This window comes from Lissotriton vulgaris, chromosome 4_1, assembly GCF_964263255.1.
Source record: "Lissotriton vulgaris chromosome 4_1, aLisVul1.2, whole genome shotgun sequence".
Classification (NCBI taxonomy): Eukaryota; Metazoa; Chordata; class Amphibia; order Caudata; family Salamandridae; genus Lissotriton; species Lissotriton vulgaris.
Window position 1 is genome coordinate 2,132,368,063 of NC_141691.1, and position 24,668 is coordinate 2,132,392,730.

Here is a 24,668-nt window from a genome sequence, read left to right on the forward strand (position 1 = left end):
AACTCCAGTTTTCGCCATCGCTAAAGTTTGGAAGGAGATTCCATCCTTTACGATGCACCCCCTGTAATGACTCTAATTACAGGACTCACAGAGGATGATTGTTCCTAAAAAAGGGGAGTACAATGTGTTTCCCTTTGAAGCCTGGAACCTGTTCTAGAGCTGTGACAAACAGTGGTGTACAGATACCTGGTAATTCTTGATTCAATCAATCAATCAATCAATCAATCAATCAATCAAAGCATTTATATAGCGCACTACTCACCCAGAGGGTCTCAAGGCGCAGGGGGAGTGGGGTCCGCTACTGCTCGAACAGCCAGGTCTTGAGTTGCTTCCTGAAGGTGAGGTGGTCCTGGGTCAGGCGGAGGTGGGTCGGGAGGGAGTTCCATGTCTTGGCGGCGAGGTAGGAGAAGGACCGTCCCCCTGTGGTGGCTCTTCGGATGCGGGGGACGGCGGCGAGGGCGTGGTCGGTCGATCGAAGCTGGCGTTTGGGAGCGTAGAAGTTGAGGCGGCTGTTGAGGTATCCTGGGCCTTGGTTGTGTAGGGCTTTGTGTGCGTGGGTGAGGAGTTGGAAGCTGATTCTCTTGTTGACCGGGAGCCAGTGCAGGTCTCTCAGGTGTCCGGAGATTTGGCTGCGACGGGGGATGTCCAGGATGAGTCGTGCTGAGGCGTTCTGGATCCGCTGGAGTCTCTTCTGGAGTTTGGCGGTGGTTCCGGCGTAGAGGGAGTTGCCGTAGTCCAGACGGCTGGTGACGAGGGCCTGGGTGACCGTCTTCCTGGTCTCGGTGGGGATCCACCGGAAGATCTTACGTAGCATGCGCAGGATGTTGAAGCACGACGAGGAGACGGCGTTGACTTGTCTGGTCATGGAGAGGGAGGAGTCCAGGATGAAGCCCAGGTTGCGTGCGTGGTCTGTAGGTTTGGGTGCGCTGCCTAGGGCGGGGGGCCACCAGGAGTCGTCCCAGGCGGAGGGTGAGGGTCCCAGGATGAGGACTTCCGTCTTGTCCGAGTTCAGTTTCAGGCGGCTGTTCTTCATCCATTCGGCTACCTCTTTCATCCCTTCGTGAAGGTTGGCTCTGGCGGTGGCGGGGTCGTTGGTGAGGGAGAGAATCAGCTGGGTGTCGTCGGCGTAGGAGATGATGTTGAGGTTGTGCTGGCATGCGATGTCTGCGAGGGGGCTCATGTAGACGTTGAAGAGGGTTGGACTGAGCGAGGAGCCTTGAGGAACGCCGCAGATGACTTCGGTGGCTTCAGATCTAAACGGGGGGAGGCGGACTCTCTGTGTCCTTCCGTCGAGGAAGGAGATGATCCACTCCAGTGCCTTCTCCTGGATTCCGACGTTGCTGAGTCGCTGCACTAGCGTACGGTGGCAGACAATGTCGAAGGCCACGGAGAGGTCTAGGAGGATGAGGGCTGCTGTTTCTCCGTTGTCGAGCAGTGCTCGGATGTCATCGGTGGCTGCGATCAGGGCGGTCTCGGTGCTGTGGTTGGCCCGGAAGCCGGACTGCGAGAGGTCGAGGGATCCGTTTGTCTCGAGGAAGGCGGCCAGCTGCTTGTTGACGGTCTTCTCGATGACTTTAGTAGGAAACGGGAGCAGCGAGATGGGGTAGTAGTTCTTGAGGTCGGTGGGCTCGGCTGATTGCTTCTTTAGTAGAGCGCTGAGTTTGGCGTGCTTCCAGCTCTCCGGGAAGGTAGCGGTGTCGAAGGAGGTGTTGATGATGTCCCGCAGGTGGTGTGCGATGACAGTGTCGTCCTTGTTGAAGACTTGGTGAGGGCAGGGGTCGGTAGGATATCCGGAGTGGATGGAGTTCATCATGCGGACGGTGTCTTCGGTGCTGATCGGGGTCCAGGTGCGGAGGGTGGTGGTGGGGGGCGGAGTTACGGTCGTGGCCTGCGTTGGTTGAGTGCTGAAGCTGTTGTGTATTTCCGCGATCTTGTTGTGGAAGTAGGAGGCGAGGGAGTTGCAGAGGTCTTGTGCAGGGGTGATGTCGTTGTTTCCGGCGTTGGGGTTGGAGAGCTCTTTAACGATGTTGAAGAGTTTCTTGCTGTTGTGTGCGTTGTTGTCCAGTCGTTCCTTGAATGCGGTTTTCTTGGTGGCGCGGATGAGTTGGTGGTGTTTTCGGGTGGCGAGCTTGAGGGCAGTCATGTTGTCCGGTGTTGGGTCTCTGCGCCATGTTTTCTTGAGGGCTCGGCAGTTCTTCTTGGAGCTCTTGAGTTAGTCGGTGAACCATGGGGCTTTCTTGCTACCGGTCTGCTAGGCGGGGTCTTCAGAGGGGCGAGGTCATCTGCGCAGTTGCTGATCCACTTTGCGAGGTTGGTGGCCGCCTGGCTTGGGTTCGTTGCGCTGGTGGGAGGGTTCATGCTCAGGGAGGTCGCGAGCTGGTCGGCTGTGATCTTGTTCCAGCTTCTACGTGAAACCTGTTGCTGGTGGTGGTGGATCGTGGTCCTTCTGAAGCTGAAGTGGACGCAGCTGTGGTCCGTCCAGTGGAGTCCGGTGGCGTGGCTGAAGGTGATGTCCTTGTTGGATGAGAAGACGGGGTCGAGTGTGTGTCTGGCGTAGTGGGTGGGGGTGGTGACCAGCTACTTGAGTCCCAGGTTTGCGAGGTTGTCCAGCAGGGTGGTGGTGTTGTGGTCGTTGTTGTTCTCCAGGTGGAAGTTGAGGTCCCAGAGGAGGATGTAGTCAGCGGAGAGGAGGGCGTGCGGGCTGATGAAGTCGGCGATGTCTTCGCTGAATTGTGTGCGTGGTCCCGGGGGTCTGAATAGGAGGGTGCCTCTGAGGGTGGTCTTGGGGTTGATGTGGACCTGGAAGTGCAGGTGCTCTGCGGGTGCGAGGGTGTGGTCGGTGTTGGTCGTGATGCGGATGGTGTTCCTGTGGATGATGGCGATGCCTCCTCCGGTCTGGTTGATGCTGTCCCTTCGGATGATCTTGTAGCCGTCTGGGATGGCGATGGCAATGGCGATGTCGGGCGCTGAAGAGGCGTTCATCCAGGTTTCCGTGAGGAAGGCGACGTCTGGTGAGGCTGTGTCAAGCAGGTTCCAGAGCTCGATGGCGTGTCTGTGGACGGAGCGGGTGTTGAGCATGATGCATTTCAGGTGGCTGCTGCTGTTGCTCGTCTTGGTCTTGGTTGGTGCTGGAGTAGTGCTGGTCCGGATGCAGGTGAACTTGCAGGTGTTGCAGCTGAAGGGTCCGTGGGTGCGTCTCGGGGTGGCTCGGTAGCATCCTGGGATTCGGCCGGCGTTGAGTGCGTTGAGGGTGGTGGCGTCATACGTCCGGCGGGTGGGCTGGGGTCTGCGGGGGCCAGGGGTCCTGGCACTGGGCGCGGTCCAGGCGCGGATGGGCGCAGACGGGCTTACCTTTGGGGCACCTTCGGCGCACAATCGGCGCGCCCGCTGCGCGTCAATGCTGTGCATTCTCCACTCTGCCATATGTGGAGAGTGGGGGGGGCGGAGCGAGGGAGGGTCAGCTGGGAGGCGGGAGCGGGGTGGCGAATGGGAAGGGCGAGCGAGGGAAGGGGGCGGGCCGCAGGGGGGCAGCGGCGGGGAGGTGGCGGGAAACGCGGCAGGGGCTGGGCACCACAATGAGGGGGAAACAGCGGGCGAAGAAAAACACAGGGGGCAAGACAAGTAAAACGGCGAAAACGCTGCAAAATAACAGGGGAGAGCATGCAAGGTTACACGGAGGCAAAATGCAGAGAAATAACAGGGGAGAGCAGGAGGAGATCAAGCAAGGTTACACGGAGGCAAAATGCAGAGAAATAACAGGGGAGAGCAGGAGGAGATCAAGCAAGGTAACACGGAGGCAAAATGCGAAAGAACTACAATGGAGAGCAGGAGGAGAGCAAGCAAGGTTACACGGAGGCAAAATGCGAAAGAACAACAATGGAGAGCAGGAGGAGAGCAAGCAAGGTGATTCAGCCCCCAAACGCAAGGGCAGTTCAAGGACAAACATTGCTGGGCACCGAGTAAGTGCGCAAACAAACGGTTCCTTGCCAAGTGTGTATGTGTCCTAGTTTGTTTTCCTTGTATATCAACTCTCCTTTCTTTCTTTATAGTTACTTCTGCATCAGACCAGACCTAAGACGTGTGCCATACCGGCAGTGTTCTTTCTTCTTTTATCCCCTTTGATTTTCCCCGGGGTAATGCTTGCCTTAATTGTGTTTACAACACTGGAGGAGTTGCATTTAAGGGAACTGGGAGGCTCTTCTTCAAGCTGTGGTCCCTGCTGGCTTTTACAATAAAGGTTTAGGGCACATGTGTTTCTATTTTGGGCTGCTAACATTCTGGCAAAGACTTGACAGCATGGCAGGGACACAATAAAACAAAGTGGAGGGTATCCTGCGGAGACCGTTGGTCGCAGCCGCATGGCCCCTTCACTTCTATGTTTTTAGTGTAAGCAGCCGGCACAGCCAGGCTAAGATGTAATAAAGCTAGCCTGAAGCGAGTCATTACAAATCTGTCTTCAGGATTGTAAATATGAGACAGATAGGGTTTAATACCTAAGCAGGATTTGGTCAGAATGTGCGCTCTAACAGAGGGTTTGATAACCTCGCTATCCTCCCTAAGGGGCGCCACATATTTCAGAAATTCCGACTTCAACAGGGCTTTATCCCGTGGTACCAAGTCTGTTGGGTGATTGAAAAAGTCTGCACAGCCGAGGGCAGAAATGGAATATTCCTCCCGTGATCCCGGGCAATACAATCCTGTCATGTTTTTAGTTTTGAGTGCTTCTCTCAAATTCTCCCACGCCTGATGCTGTAGGGAGATTTGGGGTCTTTTTACTGCATCTTTATACAGTCCCTGGCATTTGGTCACCCTTAACTTGTCCCTTGGGACTGTTTTTAATGCTAGTTTCAGTTCCTTCACAGCACGGGAGCAGTTATGGTCAGACCACCTATGATCCTCTTTTATTTTATTGGTAGGTTTGGTCCTAAGTAGACTGTCAATGTGCGTGGTGACATCTTCAAAAGCCTTTATTAATTCTGCTCCCTACACCGTGGGGCTCAGGCACTTCCAAACATCCTGCTGATCATCAGCCAGTAAGGATTTATAGAAGATATCACCATCCACCTGAGTCCATCTGAGCCTCCTTCCTAGGGCTATGGCTAATAGTGCACCATTCCCTCCCTTTCTTTCCTGCTGCTTTATTAAATGTTGGTCCCCCAGTGACAAAACTAAAGGATTATGATCACTAAAAATGCTTAACTGAATCTCAAAACCCAAGATTCTCCTCTTTAACATATTAGAGACAAATATGAAATCAATAAAAGAGTCACATCATCTACCTTTAAAGGTTGGTTGGCCCACACCGTTCTCCCCTTGATTGATCAAGTCTATGGTGTGTGTCAGGTCATATGTACCTAGGACCTTACTTAATTTGTTCCCCTCCCTGGTGTGCTCTAAGTGCGGGCCCCCTTCCAGTGGGCAGGAAAACCAATCCCCCTTCTAAGTTTTACTTTTGGATATAAGTGACAGTTGAAATCGCCTAGCAACACCAACTGCTGTGCCCGTTCCCACTGGTCATGTAACCCTTGTAAATTTCTCTCCAGGTCTTTGAGTCTTGATGTTGGTTGGCCCATTAAAACAGCGTTATCAAAATTAATAAAAGTTAACTTGAGGCCCCTACCAGACAATCTAAACCCCTGCAAATAGTCTGAGTCCCATTGTAGTAGTTTCTCACTTAGGGGTTCAATGGAATTATCAGTTAGTCGGTGACAGTATTAACCATAGTATTTTAATTTCACACTAACAGTCTTAAACAGGTTGTATAACTCTGACGGTTATTGAGGCATCCTGCTACACAAGTCAGATACATAGTCCTTAGTAGAAAGCTGTCTTCGACTTCTCCAGTCTTTGTCCTCTTCTACTGTCTTCAGGACCGGTGCTCTCAAAAGCAAACAGAAACAACAACAAAAAGATACCTTTGTCATCACCGTTTCTTAATGCTATGATTTTACTGTGTGCTCCCCTTCACCATAACACCTGGTTTACGTGAAAGGTATTTAGAACTTGGAGAAAGAATAAGGGAAGCGAAGGCTATTTTGGCAATCCACATGCAGACCTGCTTATCGTGCACTATTTACGCCACAGTCCCCACAATCCCTTTGCCGCCAACCTTCTCTTCCGACTTTCTCCCCACGCCACTAACCTGGGGCTACGGTCCCCTTGGACCGTAGCAATGAGTATCTCGGCGTCCTGCTGCTGTGAGAGACTACTGGATAAAAACGCGGTGGGTGTTGGGGAACCCTCCGTTGCTGCCGTTGCTCCGTTTCTTCTCCGGCGCTCCTCCGGGTTTCCGCTCCTCTCCTCCGGGGCTCCGCTCATCTCCTCTGGGTCTTTCGCGTCCTGTCCACCTGTCCTGGACTCGCCTTCCCCGTCGTCATAGCCTTCCCGTCGCCAGTTCTCCTCCGAACCTCTACGCCAGCTGCCTGTCCTCTCCCCTGATTTCATTTCCGTTGGTGACGTTCTCCCCTAGGCCTCCTCCGACACTAGACCGCTCACTCTTCCTGTATCGGGCGTCCAACCAGCCGCCATCTTGGAAACCTCTGCATTATCACATTTCCTCTCTTCTGGAGATGGACGATGGGGCCATTCCTGTGGTAAATATAATTTACCGGTCAATTTTTACCGTATAATTACTGACAAGAAAAGAATAGCTCAATCAAATGAGAGGCAGAGTCCGGGGTGTCTGAGTCATACGGGCTTTAATTCAGGATGGCTCGAGCCATGGAAATCAATTCCATCAATACAAGGGTTCGGGGGTATATGCAATGATGGCAAAAAGATGTCAACCATTTATTAACAGTACATGACATATATAGTATAACTGTGCAATAGCAATGAATACAGTAGGCGTGGCAAGTGAATGTGCGTAGCAAAAAGGCGTGTACAAAGGCGTGTGCTGGAAACGTCACAGAAAAGTGTCATAAGTGGGTGGATGGATACATAGAAGATTCTGCAGAGTCAGCTGAAACCTATAACCTGGGTGCGCGCGCAGCTGGTATGACGTGTGATTGACGTGTGTCTGGAGAAAGCTGAGGGTCTGACTTTTAGCACTAGTAGAAGAGACAGAAGTCTGGCATGTCAGACCGACCTGTTCCTATAACGTGTCTGATATCTTGTATTTGGGGTAGGTGTAATCTGAAGTAAAAGGTCTCTCGGGCAGAGGCTAGTCTATACTGAATGCATATGTGTCTAAGTGCAATGCGCGGGGCCATGGGCCTACCATGGTAACGGGAGTAATGAATTACATGAGGGAGACGGGAAGGCTTGGCCCTTTGCTCTGCAGCCGGGGAACTGTTTACCTATTTCACTAGACAGGAATGTGTTTTCGAGGAGGCTGAGCTGGCTACACTGATAACTTGAAGGCAAAATACTGTTTTGGCAGGCAGGCCAGGCCGAGCCAGGCACCGCTTCGCTTGGCAGGAAGTAAGGCAGAGGTCAGGGATGCATCTCCACGTTGCAGCTTTCGGAGACAGAGACAGAAAGTGGTTCAATGGCAGAAATCAGGGCCCAGCTCTGCAGAGCCAGGAAAACGTGAAAGTGCACCATGTAAAGACGTTGGCAAGGCATAGTTAGGAACGGAATTATCAATCCATTCATGGTGGATCTGATAGAGGACATGTTAACGTTGGACGCAAATGTATTTGCGTCTTCAGATTCGGTTGCGGAGGGAAGTTACATGCACTTTAAACTCGTACATGGAGACGTTGGGGTACACGTTAGGGGACATACCTGACCATAAAAATTTCAATTACCTCATTCCCTCCTTGTCCCCTACGGACCCATTAGGATATATCTATTTTCATGAGACCATCTATCTGTTCATATAACATCATCTGTTCTTCTTTCTTTATTCGGGAATGGGAACGTGAACTTGAGCGGGGAATACAAGCTGTGGCGCACCAGCCGCAAATCGCTGGCCCACATTGAAGACATAAACAACAACTGAATACTATGGCTAATATAATCCCTAGGAATGACAGTAGCTTCCATCCCCAGGCTGTTATTACACTCCAGAGCCAACCGGACCAAGTCCAGGAGCCTGGATTCTGATGTATCTGATGGGCAATTTCGTGAAGTCTGGTGATGGCCTTATAGACTGATGGCGCGTTATTAGGAATAAACACGCAACAACTGGATCCGATGACTCTACAAGCTCCGCCCCTATCGGCCAGGATGACGTCAAGGACAAGGCGGTTCTGAAGAACAAGTCTCATAGCAGACTGCTCCTCTGTTAAGTTGCCCAAAGCTGAAGTAGTCTCATTCACTACTGCTTCGAGAATTCTGGTTAATTTGCGTATCAGTTTATTATTGGAGACAGTGCCTAAATAAGGAAAGAATCCTTTATTGAAATCTGTATATTGTTCCCATGCGTTTTCAGTCTGATCAACTATGGGGAGATCTCTCTTGTGTCTAGCAAGATTGAGGTGGGAATTCCTGTGATAATCAGATGGGGCTAGAAAAACTGGTGGCAATAGGAATGCAATGAAACAAGTACCATCCCAGTCTAGAGGTAAACGTACATAAGCTGTATGACCACAAATGAAATAGGAATGTCGGGAAGCTTTGAATGTAGACTTGCCTTCATCACTGAATTCGACCACAGTAGTACAGTCACTATGGCCTAGATGTACTGAACCATTCTTTCTGACGCATAATACACCTTTTGCTGGTAGAACGGATATAGATGGCAAGTCTGGACTAGTTTCTGACTGAACATTTAGAATCATGAGGTTAAGTGTAAAATTACCTAATCCATACACTTCATTTTCTAGATCGGTCCCTGTCATTTGTGGAAGACCTTCTTCGTCTGGGAAACATGCTTTGTTCATGACTGTATTCAGATTTCCCCATATCCATTTGCCTTGGGAAACTCTGGATTCAGTGTCTAAAGAGGATATTAAACTAAACCATGCACCACAGGAACCATTATGTGTAAACGGGTAAGGAAAGAGGGGCAGAGCTCCCTTGTAGTTCTGATAGGGAGGGAGTCGGCCACATATCCAACAATTAGTAGCATTGTTGATTTGGTGAGAATGGTGTAACATACGAATGAATGTATTGTTGCGCAGCGCAAGTCGATAAGACAATTCGTGTGGGGGTAATTCACTAAACGTGTGCTCTGCAGTGTCATTAGAAAAAGAATGTGCAATCGGAAAGTACATATATAACATCCAACTGATGCATATTAACGTAAGACTCAGAAAAAACATAACAAGTAACGTGCAGATACATCGACTACGGAGATTTTTGCAATAATGATTTCTTTTCTGGATCTCCTGTCTATCTCTCTCTCTATTGGGGTCTAACTTGTACATGTCAAGAAACTGTCTAACCGCTTCACCCAGGAGGGGACTTAAACAATTAAACAGTCTGACTTACTAGACCTCAACTTCATACGGTACTCCTGCTGAGGAGTTCTCTACCAGGGGGAGTTTAGTATCAGTCTCTGGAATGTGACAGGGCTGGGAATCAGTCTTTGGCGGAAGTCCATAAAAACGTTTCACATGACTCGAGTGGAGCCAATTTTTTCTTCCTTCTAGCTTCACCGCAGTCCTGGTGGTTAACAAGACGATCTTCGGATCCTTCCAGCGGGGCTCCAGAGGGCTTGACCGGTCGAAGTTGCGCACAACGACTACGTCTCCGGGGACCAGCTCATGCGGTTTCACCTCGGTGTTGTCTGGAAAGGCTGCTGCAACCTGTGAACGACATGATTGTAGTGCAGACATCAAGGAAGCAAGGTAATCTGTCAGCATAGTACTATCAACATCAGTAATCTTTCGTGGCATAGGCGTCCCCCACATATTAGGAGGTCTACCGAAGACCACCTCATACGGGGATAGCCCTGTCCTAGAATGGGCTACCATTCTCATGTAAAAGAGGGCAACTGGCAAAGCTACTATCCAATCTACTCCTTTCTCTTTACACACTTTGGCAAGACGAGTTTTCAGAGTCTGATTATGTCGCTCCACGAGACCTGCTGCCTCGGGATGTCGGACACAGTGGAATTTCCACTGATAACCTAATAGAAGGGAAACCTGCTTCATGAGTTCGGACGAGAATGGCTGACCATTGTCCGAATACACGACACGGGGCAAACCGTACCGTGGGAAGAATTCACGAACCAACTGTTTGGCAGTGGTCGGAGCAGTGTAATCTGGGACGGGATATGCTTCTGTCCATCGGGATAGGGCACATACAACTACAAGGACATATTTAAAATCTCTGCATCTGTCCATCTGGCTATAATCCATCTGGAGGACTTCAAAAGGATGGTCGGGAGGATGAAATCCACCTCGCTCCACGGGAATACCTTTTCCTGGGTTGAACTGACAACATATCATGCAGGTACGCACTTTGTTTGGCTGCTGCTCGTAAATGTTTGTTAAACCAGGGGTTCTGTAAACTGTCTAACATGGCTTTCTCTCCTAAATGTGCTGGACTATGTGCAGTGTTGATGATAACTTGAACCATAGAGTCGGAGAGAAACTATGTGGCCTTTCCCCTCGTCATCCATCCCTGTTCAGTCTGGACCCCTCCTTGTTCAGCCCATTTCTTGATTTCGTCTGGAGTAGCATGTGTCTGTATGTCAATGACATCATGTGTGGGGTCCCTAACTGTCATGCAATGTGTCAGTGATGATACGTCAGTTTTTGTCATATCAGTCGTATGAGTATGAGTCTGTGCTGTATGTTTTGCTGTTCGATCTGCAAAGTCGTTACCCTGGGAAATTGTATCTGTGACTTTTATATGTGCTTTGCACTTCATGATGGCTATGGCTGTAGGCAAATGTATTGCTTCTAACAGAGCTTGAATGAGGGGACCATGCTGGATCTTGGCTCCATGAGAGGTCAGGAAACCTCTTTCTTGCCAGAGGACACCGAAGTCGTGTACGACTCCAAATGCATAACGTGAATCTGTGTATATGTTTACTTTAAGGTTCTTGGCTCGTATACAGGCTTGGGTCAGAGCAATGAGCTCTGCTGCTTGGTCTGACAGGGTATCAATGCGATGTGTTTCTAAGACTTCAGTTTCAGTGGTCACTGCATATGCGGCCACTAGCTCTCCTGTACTTGTTCTCATACATGAACCATCCACATAAAGTGTCAGGTCTGGATCGGGTAATGCAACATCTGTCAAGTCTTGTCTGGGTTTCGTGATTGTATCAATGACCTCCATGCAGTCATGTGGAGTAGGATCTGTTATGCTCGATGGTAAAAGTGTAGCAGGATTCAGTGTATTGCAACGTCTGATTTCTATGTGTGGTTGGAATAATGTCAGTTCATAACCTGTCAGTCGTGCTATGGTCAAGTGCTGAGTCTGTGTTCTGTTTAGGAGAACTTCCACAGAGTGTGGAACCTGTACTGTCAATTGGTGTCCCAATACAATGGAGTCACTTTGTCTGATTGCTAGAGCTGTCGCTGCAACTGATTTTAAGCACGCAGGCAAGGCCTGAGCTACTGGATCTAATGTGCTCGAAAAATAAGCACACGGTCTGTGTTTGTCTGCTTGAACTTGAGTGAGAACCGACAACGCTGTGCCATCGCGTTCTGTGACAAAAAGTGTAAAAGGTTTGCTGTAACATGGTGTCGCTAAAACAGGTGCTTGACATAAGGCTTTCTTTAATTCGTCAAAAGCTTGTGTATGTTCCTGAGTCCATGGGAGGACAGACGAAGACGCTGCCTCTTGTGTTGTCAACTGTATAAGTGGTTTAGCTAGAAATGCGTATTGGGGAATCCATTGTCTGCAATAGGAAGTGAGTCCAATAAAGGCTCGTACTTCCTTCTGTGTCTTGGGTTGTGGAAGATGTGCAATTAACTGAATACGATCTGGTGTTAGCTGTCTCCCCTCTTTGGACAGCAAGTGCCCAAGGTACACCACTTGCTGGGCGCAGAATTGCAGCTTCGAAGGAGACACCTTGTGTCCCTTGTCCGCCAGGAAAAACAAAACTGTCAGTGATGCTTGATCACACTCTGGTTCACTTCGGGCGGTGATCAATAGATCATCGACGTATTGCAGTAGGGCAGTATTAGGAGGCATGTGAATATTGTCAAGCTGTCGTTTCAATGCTTGGCTGTAGATGCTGGGGCTTTCTGTGAATCCTTGAGGGGCGCGTGCAAATTTGAAACTTCGGCCATTTAAACAGAATCCGAAAAGATACTGGCTTTCCGGATCGATGGGGACACTAAAGAAGGCGTTCTTGAGATCGATTACAGTAAAGAACGTCGCCTCTGAATCAATAGCTGTTAATAATGAAGAGATGTCTGGGACCGCAGGATACTGTGGTACAATGCATTTATTCAATTCTCGTAAATCAATCACCAGTCGATAAACTGGAGGTGCATTTGGATCAGTGCGTTTAAGAATCGGAATGATAGGGGAATTACAAACATTGGAGTCGGTTTCTACAACCACTCCTTGGGCAATGAGCTCGTCAATGATTTTCAGTAAAGCCACTACAGCATCAGGTGGTAACTTGTATTGTCGGATTCGGGGCAGTACAACTCCTGGCTTGAGTGTAACACGATATGGTGTAATGTGCATACAACCTACATCAGTGGGGCCTTGTGCCCATAAATGTGCAGGAACATTCTGTAACCTGGGATCAAAATCTCTCAACACATATTGGCCCTTGAAATCACGAAGGAACAGCCTTACTCCTTCCGGAGAACAACAAATTACAGCTCCTACAGCTTTCAGAGTCTTTATGCCAAGCAAGTTTTCTGGACATGATTTCGTAAGCAATAAATCAGTGGTACGGGATAATGGACCAACTGCAAGGGGAACAGGTTTCGATACTTCATTAACAATAGGCTTTCCTGAAAATCCAAGGGAAACATTCTGTGAGCCTGAGAGGGGTGCCCCTGGAACCTCGTCATGACTGATGGTAGTTCTACTTGCCCCTGTGTCAATCAAAAACTTTCTATCCTTTCCTAATACCTGACTATGTATATAAGTACCCTCTTGATCTACAGGAACTTCAATAAGAGGCAAGCCAACCTCCCTCTCTAGGCTGTTTCATGTGTACTGCTGATAATCGGGGTAATCAGATTGAGCATATTGGTACATCTGCTGTGTGACATGCTGAGTCGCGGCAATGGGTTGGGGCTGTGGTACCGCTACGGTCTGCTGTGGAACATGCATAGGTTGTACATTCTGTGGAACATGTTGTTGGACCTGGTCCTGTCTAGGTGGACGTGGTCTCTCTTTAGTTTTACCTGTGGCAATATTGTGTTTCAGAACTGCACAATCGTTTACAAAGTGACCTGGCTGTTTACAATAGTTGCATGTCCCTTTAACGGGAGCTGCCGAATTATTGGACTGTGTCGTACCCTTTTTCTGACCATCAGCTGGAACTGACTGAGCAACTAGTATTTTCATTTTCGTGTCTTTCATACGTCTCTGTTCGTGATCATGTTCCTCCCTAATTCTGTTCTGGTGGTACTGTAACATTTGTAACATTTGGGAAGGCGTATTTGCTTGCCATGTGCTCTCGACTTTCAATACACGGTTCTTAACCCGGGGCAATGAATTCTCAACCAATTTGGTTACAAATAGGTGTGGGTATGATTCGCTACTTGTTTTCAGGCCACTATTAATAATAAAACATTTCTCGAATCTGGAATAAAAATCACTAGTATCTTCATCGTGTTTCTGTTTGCAGGCTGAGATTGCATCCCAGTCCTCCTTTTTAGTTGTCAACAATCTTGGCAAAACCTGTACTAATAATCCTGGTAACGCTTTAGTCTTTTCCCCAAGACCTAAACCTGGGGTCCGACCCTTGTCTTCGTCTTCCAATTCAGTCCAATTAATCTTTTTGTCTCCCACCTCCCATTCTTTTTCTTTGAGTTTCTCGTAAATACCGGCAGGCAATAACACTTTCAGTATTTTCATAATATCGGAATATGTGTAATCTCCCATGAGTAACATGTCTTTTATTTCACGGTGAAACCCTGCTGGATCTTTATCATGACTAGGCACTATTTTCTTCATTTCCAATAATTCCATTTTAGTTATGGGCGTATATACAAATACGTGTTCAAGTGTATCATCTGGTTTCCGGATGGGGTGTACTTCTCGTAAAGGGTTCTGTCTGTCTAGGTGAAAAGGATTGCTTACTGGGGGTGCAACAGGTACAAAACGCGGAGTCAAGAACGTTCTGTATTTATGGCGTTGTTCGAGAATCACATTAATCAAATCAGTGCCTAGGCCTCTCCATCTATTCAGGAGTAAGTCTTGCAATAGATTATACAACGGACCTGGATCAGATTGTTGATTCTCGTACTGTACAATAAGATGTTGGGTCATGTATATACCAGCTAGTCGCTGTTCTTCTGGGGTAAGACTTAAAAATGTTTGCACTACTAAGTCATCTTTATATATACTGTCATCCCCGGCCCATTGGACTGCGGACCGGGCTAGTTCCTGATCACGCAAGGTAGTGAGTTCATGATAACCTACTCTTTCTTTCAGGATTCTATCAGTAACTTGGAAAACATGTTCAAGGGAACATTGCTCTGGAATCGGGGAAAGGTAACGTTTCCTGTTTTCTAGACGAATGGGTCTGTCAAAAGGCCTATCAAGAGAATACTGTTTAGGGAGTTTCGCCCTACCTACGTAAGCTATCGTGCCTGGAGCCACTTGGGTCGCTGCTGAATCTTCCGGTTCTTCCTCCTCTGAGGTGTCTTTATCGTCTGACTCGAGAGGCCTGTCAGTCTCTCGTCTGGCATGTATTGCTACTATTTCTTTACGGATCTTTCTAGTCATGGCCGCTATACATTTCTCTTTATCATGCTTACAATCTGCAATATTCTGACTCCACCTCGTCAATCCCTCCATCTCTTCTTGCGAAAAGCCTGGCTGGTCTTGTACCCTTATCAAACAATTAATCAGAAATCGCAATATCATACTTTGTGTCTCAACTTTCTCGTGTGCCATGGCTTCGCGAACACATTTTGGCCTCTCTCCTGTTCTAATAAAATGATATATGTTGTCTAGATGTTCTGGCATGTCTGGTAATAACAGCAGATAATCTGTAACACGGCGTAGACATATTGAGGCTAGCATCATGGGTCCTGTCTTGCCAGGTACTGGATCGTATCTACAATCTGTAAGGAACTCTTTAAGTTTTTCGGCTGGGCTTGCTTTAGGTGTACGCGACATTGCTAATTCTCTCATTGTCACTCGGTGTAATTGTGGCGGAGTGTGATGGGAACCTCCTGAAGCACCTCCTGAGGCACCTCCTGAGGCAGAACTGTGAGCATGACTCGATGTCATTGGGTGTGGGTAAGGTATATTTATCGGGGACGACTGACTCTGAGTCGCATCTGTACCAAAAGGGTTATTAGGACCAAGAGTAAGGGGACCAGTAGGGGAAGTGACAACAGGTGCGGGAAGTTGATGACGTGGAGGGGTCGTGGCTTGATCAGCAGGAAGATGCTGTGGCAGATTATTATTAACGGGTTGTCGAGGTACATTGGTGTATGCGGGAGCTACATCATCTAAATAGGAAGAAAGGAAAATATCTGCTGCGGTCTGTTTATGACATCCTTTGGTCGGGACCAATGGAGGGGGCAGATCATTTGGTACTTCCTGGGTTGCCTTGGGCAGGCCCTCGGCCAGAACTGGATACAGTCCTGTTATAAGGGCATTGCTCTGTCTCTCGTGTTGTTCGATCCTGACTCGCTGTCCTTCTTCTAGTAGTTCTTTTTCTTTAGCCTTTTCGGAATCCTCTCTACTCTTCTCTGCTTTTCTGAGTGCTTTCTCTGTCCGCCTATGCGATTCTTTGCGCCACAATTCAATGGCATCTTTCTGTGATTGTCTGGCTTTCTTTTTCTATAACGCTTCTTCTACTCTCATGATGCACTCGGCATCCCATGTCCCTGTAACGGGCCATCTCTGATTCTCTGCCAAGTCTTTCGTATAGTCCACCCATAAGTCTAAGTACAGTATGGCATCTAAGCCATGTTTATGGTACATAAAATGTCCTGGAGTGTCCCTAGGTGGGATGGGAACTGCTTCTTCAAGTATCCCTTTCCTAGTTCCTATCTATCGTAATTTCGAGAACAAAGGCATTGCTACCTCTATTTGAACGCAAACACAATGAACACAGTAAAAAATGCAAACAATCACTCATACCACGACATTAAACACATTGAAACATTTCGAACAGATACTGACTATTAACGAATTCTATAACGAAAACAAATATGAACCGCTGAATAACTGAATTACTAGATGCACTGCTAAACAGTACAGATACACTGCTAAAACAGTGCAGACCGGATCTGTGTACCCAAACCCGTCTTGACCGGATACAAATCAATGCACCCGTCTTGATGCGTCCCCAGCAACGGTACTCACCGGGAAGCACGGAACGGAAGGCCTCGGAAACTCGACTGGACTGGACCGCTACGACGTCACTGCTGCTGCGCACTACGCATGCGCCTCGACGCTTCGGACAGGTGGGCCTCTGGACACCTCGGACACTGTTCTCTCGGCTGGGCTCTGGTCGGGATCCTCCGCACTCCTCACCGCCTCGTCTGGATGTCGATCGCAGTCTCCGTCACCTCCGTAGGCCTGAGGGAGATACAGGAAAACCTGCATATGCGCATAGAAGTCCGTCACGGCTGTGGCAGGGGGCAAGGCCTGCGACGCATCGCCGGCGCGTGGGGTGGGGAAGGGGTCCCTATTCGGGCGCCAAATTATGTGGTAAATATAATTTACCGGTCAATTTTTACCGTATAATTACTGACAAGAAAAGAATAGCTCAATCAAATGAGAGGCAGAGTCCGGGGTGACTGAGTCATACGGGCTTTAATTCAGGATGGCTCGAGCCATGGAAATCAATTCCATCAATACAAGGGTTCGGGGGTATATGCAATGATGGCAAAAAGATGTCAACGATTTATTAACAGTACATGACATATATAGTATAACTGTGCAATAGCAATGAATACAGTAGGCGTGGCAAGTGAATGTGCGTAGCAAAAAGGCGTGTACAAAGGCGTGTGCTGGAAACGTCACAGAAAAGTGTCATAAGTGGGTGGATACATAGAAGATTCTGCAGAGTCAGCTGAAACCTATAACCTGGGTGCGCGCGCAGCTGGTATGACGTGTGATTGACGTGTGTCTGGAGAAAGCTGAGGGTCTGACTTTTAGCACTAGTAGAAGAGACAGAAGTCTGGCATGTCAGACCGACCTGTTCCTATAACGTGTCTGATATCTTGTATTTGGGGTAGGTGTAATCTGAAGTAAAAGGTCTCTCGGGCAGAGGCTAGTCTATACTGAATGCATATGTGTCTAAGTGCAATGCGCGGGGCCATGGGCCTACCATGGTAACGGGAGTAATGAATTACATGAGGGAGACGGGAAGGCTTGGCCCTTTGCTCTGCAGCCGGGGAACTGTTTACCTATTTCACTAGACAGGAATGTGTTTGAGGAGGCTGAGCTGGCTACACTGATAACTTGAAGGCAAAATACTGTTTTGGCAGGCAGGCCAGGCCGAGCCAGGCACCGCTTCCCTTGGCAGGAAGTAAGGCAGAGGTCAGGGATGCATCTCCACGTTGCAGCTTTCGGAGACAGAGACAGAAAGTGGTTCAATGGCAGAAATCAGGGCCCAGCTCTGCAGAGCCAGGAAAACGTGAAAGTGCACCATGTAAAGACGTTGGCAAGGCATAGTTAGGAACGGAATTATCAATCCATTCATGGTGGATCTGATAGAGGACATGTTAACGTTGGACGCAAATGTATTTGCGTCTTCAGATTCGGTTGCGGAGGGAAGTTACATGCACTTTAAACTCGTACATGGAGACGTTGGGGTACACGTTAGGGGACATACCTGACCATAAAAATTTCAATTACCTCATTCCGATGTGAGATATCTTGATAGGTAATCCACATTCCCTCTGAAAAGAAAAAGGCTGTAACACTAGGAACCATCTTAATACTTCAGCATTGGTCTCCTTATTAGTCGCTAACCAAGTCAAAGGTGCATGATCTGTTACTAGAAAGAAGGTTCTTCCCAACAAATAGTATTGAAGGGATTCCATCGCCCAATTTATGGCAAGGCATTCCTTCTCCATGGTAGCATATCGAGACTCTCTTGGAAACAACTTCTGGCTTAGGAACAATACTGGTTTAAGTATCCCTTGTGAGCCTGGTTGGGATAACACTGCTCCAAGACCTTTATCCGAGGCGTCTGTTTATAACACAAATGATTTCTTATAGTCAGGACAAGTCAATAAGGGAGCTTCACAGAGCAAAGTCTTTAGAGTATGAAAACTCGTTTCTTGAGACTGACCCCATTCGATTTTGGCTCTTGAAGGCTTCCCTCTTAGCAGGTTCATGACAGAAGTTGCTACATCAGATAGTTGAGGGATAAATCTCCTATAGTACCCCACAAACCCCAGAAATGCTCTTACTTGTCTCCTAGTGTTGGGTGTGGGAATACTCTGAATCGCTTCTAGTTTGTTGATTTGTGGTTTAAGGGTTCCCTCACTTTTGGTATACCCCAAGTAGTTTATCTGATGAGTGCCTAAGGTAGTTTTCTTTGGGTTCATTGTCAACCCTGTTTGAGTCAATGTCTCAAACAAGCTCTGGAGGTGTTCTAAGTGAGTCTTCCAATCAGGACTATATACAACAATGTTGTCCAAATTAGCAACTGCATAATTTTGATGGGCTCGCAGTAAGAGGTCCATAAGCCTTTGAAAGGTAGCCGGTGCTCCATGTAGCCCAAACGGCATCACCTTAAATGTATATAACCCCGATGGTGTAGAGAAGGCTGTCTTTTCCTGAGCTGACTCAGTTAAGGGGATTTGCCAATATCCCTTGGTTAAATATATCGTGGACATTACCCGAGCTTCCCCCAGTCTCTCTATCAATTCATCCACTCGGGGCATGGGGTAATTATCAAATTTGGAATGGGCATTTACCTGTCTGAAGTCAACGCTGCCATCCGGTTTGGGCACAACATTATGGGAGAGCACCAATTACTCTTGGAAGGCTCAATTATACCTGCTTGCAACATCTTTTCTATTTCTTCTTCTACTGCCTCTCTTCTAGCCTCAGGTATACAGTAAGGCCTTACGTTCACTACCTTTCCGGGTTGGGTGACAATGTCATGAGTTACCAAAGCAGTTTTCCAGAGAAGACCTGAACTGAGTTTTGGATAACTATTGAGTAGTTGTTTTAACTGTTGTTTTTGACCTAAGGATAACTTGGATCCCATGACTGGTGATTCTTCTTGTTCAGAACTCCTCATCTCCTGAGGCAAATCTAGGGGTTTGTGTATAGTTACATGGTTAATGCTTTGGACTACGTTCTGATCTTTGGATGTATTATCAGTTCCTCCCATTTCTTGACTAGATTAATGTGATATGTTTGCCCTACCTTATTAGTATGTGGTACAGCTACCCTATAAGAAACTGGTGTAACTTTCTGCGTTATCGTGTACGGTCCTTGCCACGTAGCTAACAGTTTCTTATCAGAGGAAGGAAGCAAAATCAGCACCTTGTCTCCAACAGTCAATTCCCTTATCTGACTCTTCCGATCATATTGTTCTTTTTGTCTGGTTTGAGCTTTCTCCATATTCTGGTGTACTGTGTCCCAGGGAGTGGCTAGTGTTTCTTTTAGGATTTGCATGTACTCTAGAAGAGGTTTTCCCTCATCTTCCTCTTTGGTCCACTGTTCTGCCGACATGTCTAACATAGTACGAGGCTTTCTCCCGAATAACAGTTCAAATGGTGAGAACCCTGTGGATTTCTGTTCATGCGTCCTAATGGCAAACCAGACTAAGGGTAGCTTTCTGTCCACAATCCCTCCCCGTCTCCCCTATTAAATTCTTTAGAATGGTCTTAATAGTTCTGTTGTACCTTTCCACTAGACCATCCATTTGGGGGTGATATACTGCTGTTCGAATCTGCTGAACTCCCCAAAGCTGACATATTTCCTTCATTAGCCTAGTCATAAAAGGAGTTCCCTGGTCTGTTAACAACTCCAAGGGGAAACCTACTCTAGAGAAAACCGATATCATAGCTTGAGCAACTGATAAGGTAGTCATACTAGTAAGAGGTATAGCCTCGGGATACCTGGTAGCGTAGTCTACTAGGACCAGTATATATTGATGCCCCCTAGCGGAAGGAATTAATGGTCCTACCAAGTCCATCACTACACGTTGAAATGAAACATCAATAATTAACATGGTACAAAGTGGGACTTTCTTATCCTTAGATGGATTGATTAACTGACATTTTGGGCAAGTGGCACAGAATCTGGCCGTCTCCGATACACTCCTGGCCAATAGAATCTGTCTAGTAAATATTTCAATGTCAACTCCTAACCGTAGAGACCCCCTCCTGTTTGATTATGAGCTACCTGTAAGGCTTGGTCTCGGAATGCTACGGGCACCAATAGCTGTTCTGTCTTTCCAACCTGCCCTTCACTTGCTCTGTATAACAATCCTTCTTTTATAAAAAAAGTATGGTCCTACCTTCTCTGGGTCGACCTCCTGCACTTGATTCCAGGCATTTGTAAGGGTGCGGTCATCTTTCTGTGCTGCTTGGAAACTCCGGGCCAGAGTGTCTCCGTGTTCTGGGGAAGAAAGTAAAGATGAGGTAATAGATTGGCAAGCACTTGTATATCTTTCCTTGTCTTTTCTCTTCTCATTTTTAGATTTATGCTCTCTGTCTCATGGTTTATCTAGGTTTTCACTAGAAAAGGGAGCCTCTTGCAACCAGTCTACTCTGGCTTCCTGTTCAGATGCCTCAATTAAATATTCATGAAAATGGGGTAGGTCAGTACCTAATAGAATATTCTCTGGGAGCTTTGGCATTACTCTGAATCTCCGTACCTGAGGATATCCGTCAATTTCAAGTAACACCTCAGCTAACGGTTACTCCTTAACATCCCCATGAACACAGGAAACTCAAACGGTTTCTCCCTCACATATGGAATTCAAAGGTATTAAATCTTGAGCTACCACTGAGTGATGACACCTTGTGTCTAGCAAAGCCTCAATAGGCCAACCATTGAGTCTATTGTCTTTCTTATATCTTTTCCTTCTCATTCCCGTGACGAGAACCCTTCCTCGGGACCAACCCACTTCCATTGGTTTGGAACCATCATTGTTCAGGGGACAGTTTTAGGAGATGTGCCCCCACTCCGCACATCTAAAACACTGGGGTCCCATCTGAGCTTGGGGTGTTGGTTTTGTAAAGAGTTTGGGTGTAGACCATGTTATAGGACAGTTACGTTTGTCTCCACTATCAACAAGGTTTCTGGGTGTAGTCTTGGGAAAAATAATGGGAGCTCTCCCGGTAGGGGCTTTAAAGTCTGGGGACTTATGATATGCACATGCTAACTCGATAGCAGACTGGGACGTCAATCCGGAGTGTTGCTTTAACCAGGCTCTGGTGTTAGCAGGCAACGCCTCCAGATATTGTTCCAAGAAAATCTGCTCTGTTACTTCGTCCATAGTGGAATTATGAGGTTGAAGCCACCTGTTTCCTAGGTCTTGGACCCGATAGAACAGTGCTCGAGGATTATCCCCTGTGACCCACTTTTCCTAACGAAAGCGTGTTTTATAATATTCTTGATCACAACCTAGTCTCTCTAGGATCGCTTTCTTGATCTCGGGATAAGGAGTTCATCCTGCCGGATTAGCAGCTTGGTAGGCCGCCTGTAGTTCTCCAGATAGTAATGGTGCCATGTATTGGCCCCATCTTTCTGGAGGCCAAGTAGCAGTGGTAGCAACCCTTTCAAAGTTCATAAAGAAAAAGTACGGATCTTCCCCTCCTTGAAATTTCTGTAACACACTGTTTGGAACAGAAACAACAAAAAAAGATATTTTGTCATCACCTTCTGTTAATGGTATGATTTTAATGTGTGCTCCCCTTCACCATAACACCTGGGGTCACCGGGTATGTGGAAGGTATTTAGAACTTGGAGAAAGAATAAGGGAAGCGAGGGCTCTTTTGGCAATCCACATGCACACCTGCTTATCGTGCACTATTTATGCCACAGTCCCCACAATCCCTTTCCCGACAACCTTCTCTTCAAACTTTCTCCCCACGCCACTAACCTGTGGCTATGGTCCCCTTGGACCGTAGCAATGGGTATCTTGCCGTCCTGCTGCTGTGAGAGACTACCGGATAACAACGCGGTGGGTGTTGTGGAACCCTCCCTTGCTGCCGTCGCTCCGTTTCTTCTCCGGCGCTCCTCCGGGTCACCGCTCCTCTCCTCCGGGTCTTTCGCGTCCTGTCCTGGACTCGCCTTCCCCATCGTCGTAGCCTTCCCGTCGCCAGTTCTCCTCCGAACCTCTACGCCAGCTGCCTGTCCTCTCCCCTGATTTCTTTTCCGTTGGTGACTTTCTCCCCTCGGCCTCCTCTGACACTAGACCGCTCACTCTTCCTGTATCGGGCATCCAACCGGCCACCATCTTGGAAACCTCGGCACTATCACACCCATCCCAAGTCATCCCACTTCACCTGAACCCTCAGATCCACATATGTAATTAGGCCTCCCCCTGCTCTTCCCACCACACCCTTACGTGCTGGTGCGAAAAACATTTTATAACCCTCCAAAGCTAGCTTGGCACTGTCAGTTTCCCATGTCTCCTGAAGGCGAATTATCTGGAAATTCCTGATATACACTAACCATTCTTGGTTGGTTATTTTAGATGATAGGCCAGCTATATTCCACGATATAATCTGGATAGATCCCCGGCTGTGTATAGTTGGGGTAACTGGTGTCGGCCATCTAATCGGGCAGGGGGAACGATGATTTCAGTGTTGGCCCCTTCCCTGGCAGGTCCGCTGCAATCTCCCTGGGTGGATAATGAAGGGTACCCCTTATCCTGTGGCCTTGCGCTCAAACCAATACTTAAATTGAGAAAAGCAGCACCCCTTCTGTGGCCTTCCCCTATGTTGGTTTTCATTTTGCGTCAATCAATGTCATCTAGCACCAAGGCATTTCCAAGAGGAGCAAACCAGTTAGAGAGCTGAACATGCCGGCCCCCTTGATTACATCCTACTCTGTCTCTCCCTTGAGTATCCTTACTGGCTATGCCCAACGTGTCCCTATAGAAGAACCCCAGTGGTAGCATTCTAATGGTTGACCCCCCTTCATCCCAGCAAGAGCTCTTACGCTGGGTAAGGAGGTCATGTACCAACCCCGGGAACCTAAAGTTTAAGATCACTGTGTCTCCCGGGAAGCACTTCCTACTGCGACCAATCCAGGACACCCTTCTTGCCATTAATATGTTCCTGTGTTCTGCTATTCTAAAAAGTGCATTTTTGTTCAACCAATGTGCCACCTTAATGATTAACATTGTGTGGGGTTTCTTCTCTGTTTCCACTAAGTTCTGGGACCCCAGTCAAGAATATAGTATATGGGCAAGCTGCAGGTAACAGATCTAGAATCGCAAGACAGCAGTACAACTGACTTGATCGGGCACAGTATCCTGATGTGTAAGTCCTCTACCGCCAGTGCCCCCTGTGTTTTCCGCACCTACATACTGGAACAAAGTCTGGGTTAGACTGCCCTTCATCCTGGCCCTATTGTCACCCATGTCACCATTAGCAATCGGGGCAAGCCATCCCTAGGCCCCACCAGTTAGTGTTCGGCTATCCCATTCCTGCTGATCCCTCACTTGAGAGATACCCTTCTTTCTGTACATTGGCAGTGGAGCCCTGGACGGGCAGGGAGCAACTGGTGCCCCCATGCTATGTGGTCTAGCCGCCGGTATTTGGTTGCTATTCATGGTAATCAGCAGGGACACTTTCTCCTCAATGGCTGTGATTTTCTCCTGAATAGGTCCTAAATGGGTAACAAACATTTCTCCCAGCCTTGACCACATGTCCTGGCCCCCCCATTTTCATTGTCACCACATTTTAGACACTGGGTCCTTAATCCTAGCCGAGTTTGGCGCCCCTTTCTGCTTGGCTTTACAATTGGCGGTATGACGCCGCATCCCTCGAATACGCTTTGCTATAGCTGAGGGGCCATTTGGAGGGGTAACGGCCCTACTTATCTCGATTCTGTTATTTAAAATCCTCTTAGACTGTGTGACAACCTCCCTCTCTTCCCTCGTTACTATTTTGCCCCTCTTGGGTGTCTTAACCAATGTGCAGCCTTCCCCTAACTGATGTGCCCCGCACTGGTTCTAGGTCTGAGCCATAGCCCTCCACACTATTGACTACTACTATCTCCAGCGAGGAAGGCAAGCCTTGTACGGCCTCAGCTGTTTGGACTGCTTGTCCAACCCCCTGTGATGTTACCATGGCGAGGTGAGGTTCAATTTCATTATCTAGAACAGCTGGATTAGCAGGTTTGTGCGACCTGGTCTTAGCTAAACCCTCCATTGAGGACCTCTTCTGTGGCAGGATGGAATCTAGTGACAACCTCTTCTCAGCCAATTGGATCTCATGGATTAATAGAGATTCCGCCCCCAATAAAAAAGCGTCCAGTGTCCCCTTTGCGCTCCACCCACCTTATCATCCTTTGCTTTGCTCCTACTAATTCCACTATTAATCAGCGCAAAACAAAAGCTCGAGGGTCAGTCTCAGAGCAAATATCAACGTCCACAGGTCAAACCGAACAGTCCAGAACCTATGGGGGGAACTGGGAATGTTCTGGTCACCGTCCCCCTAGTTTGTCCAGGCCACGCAGTCCAG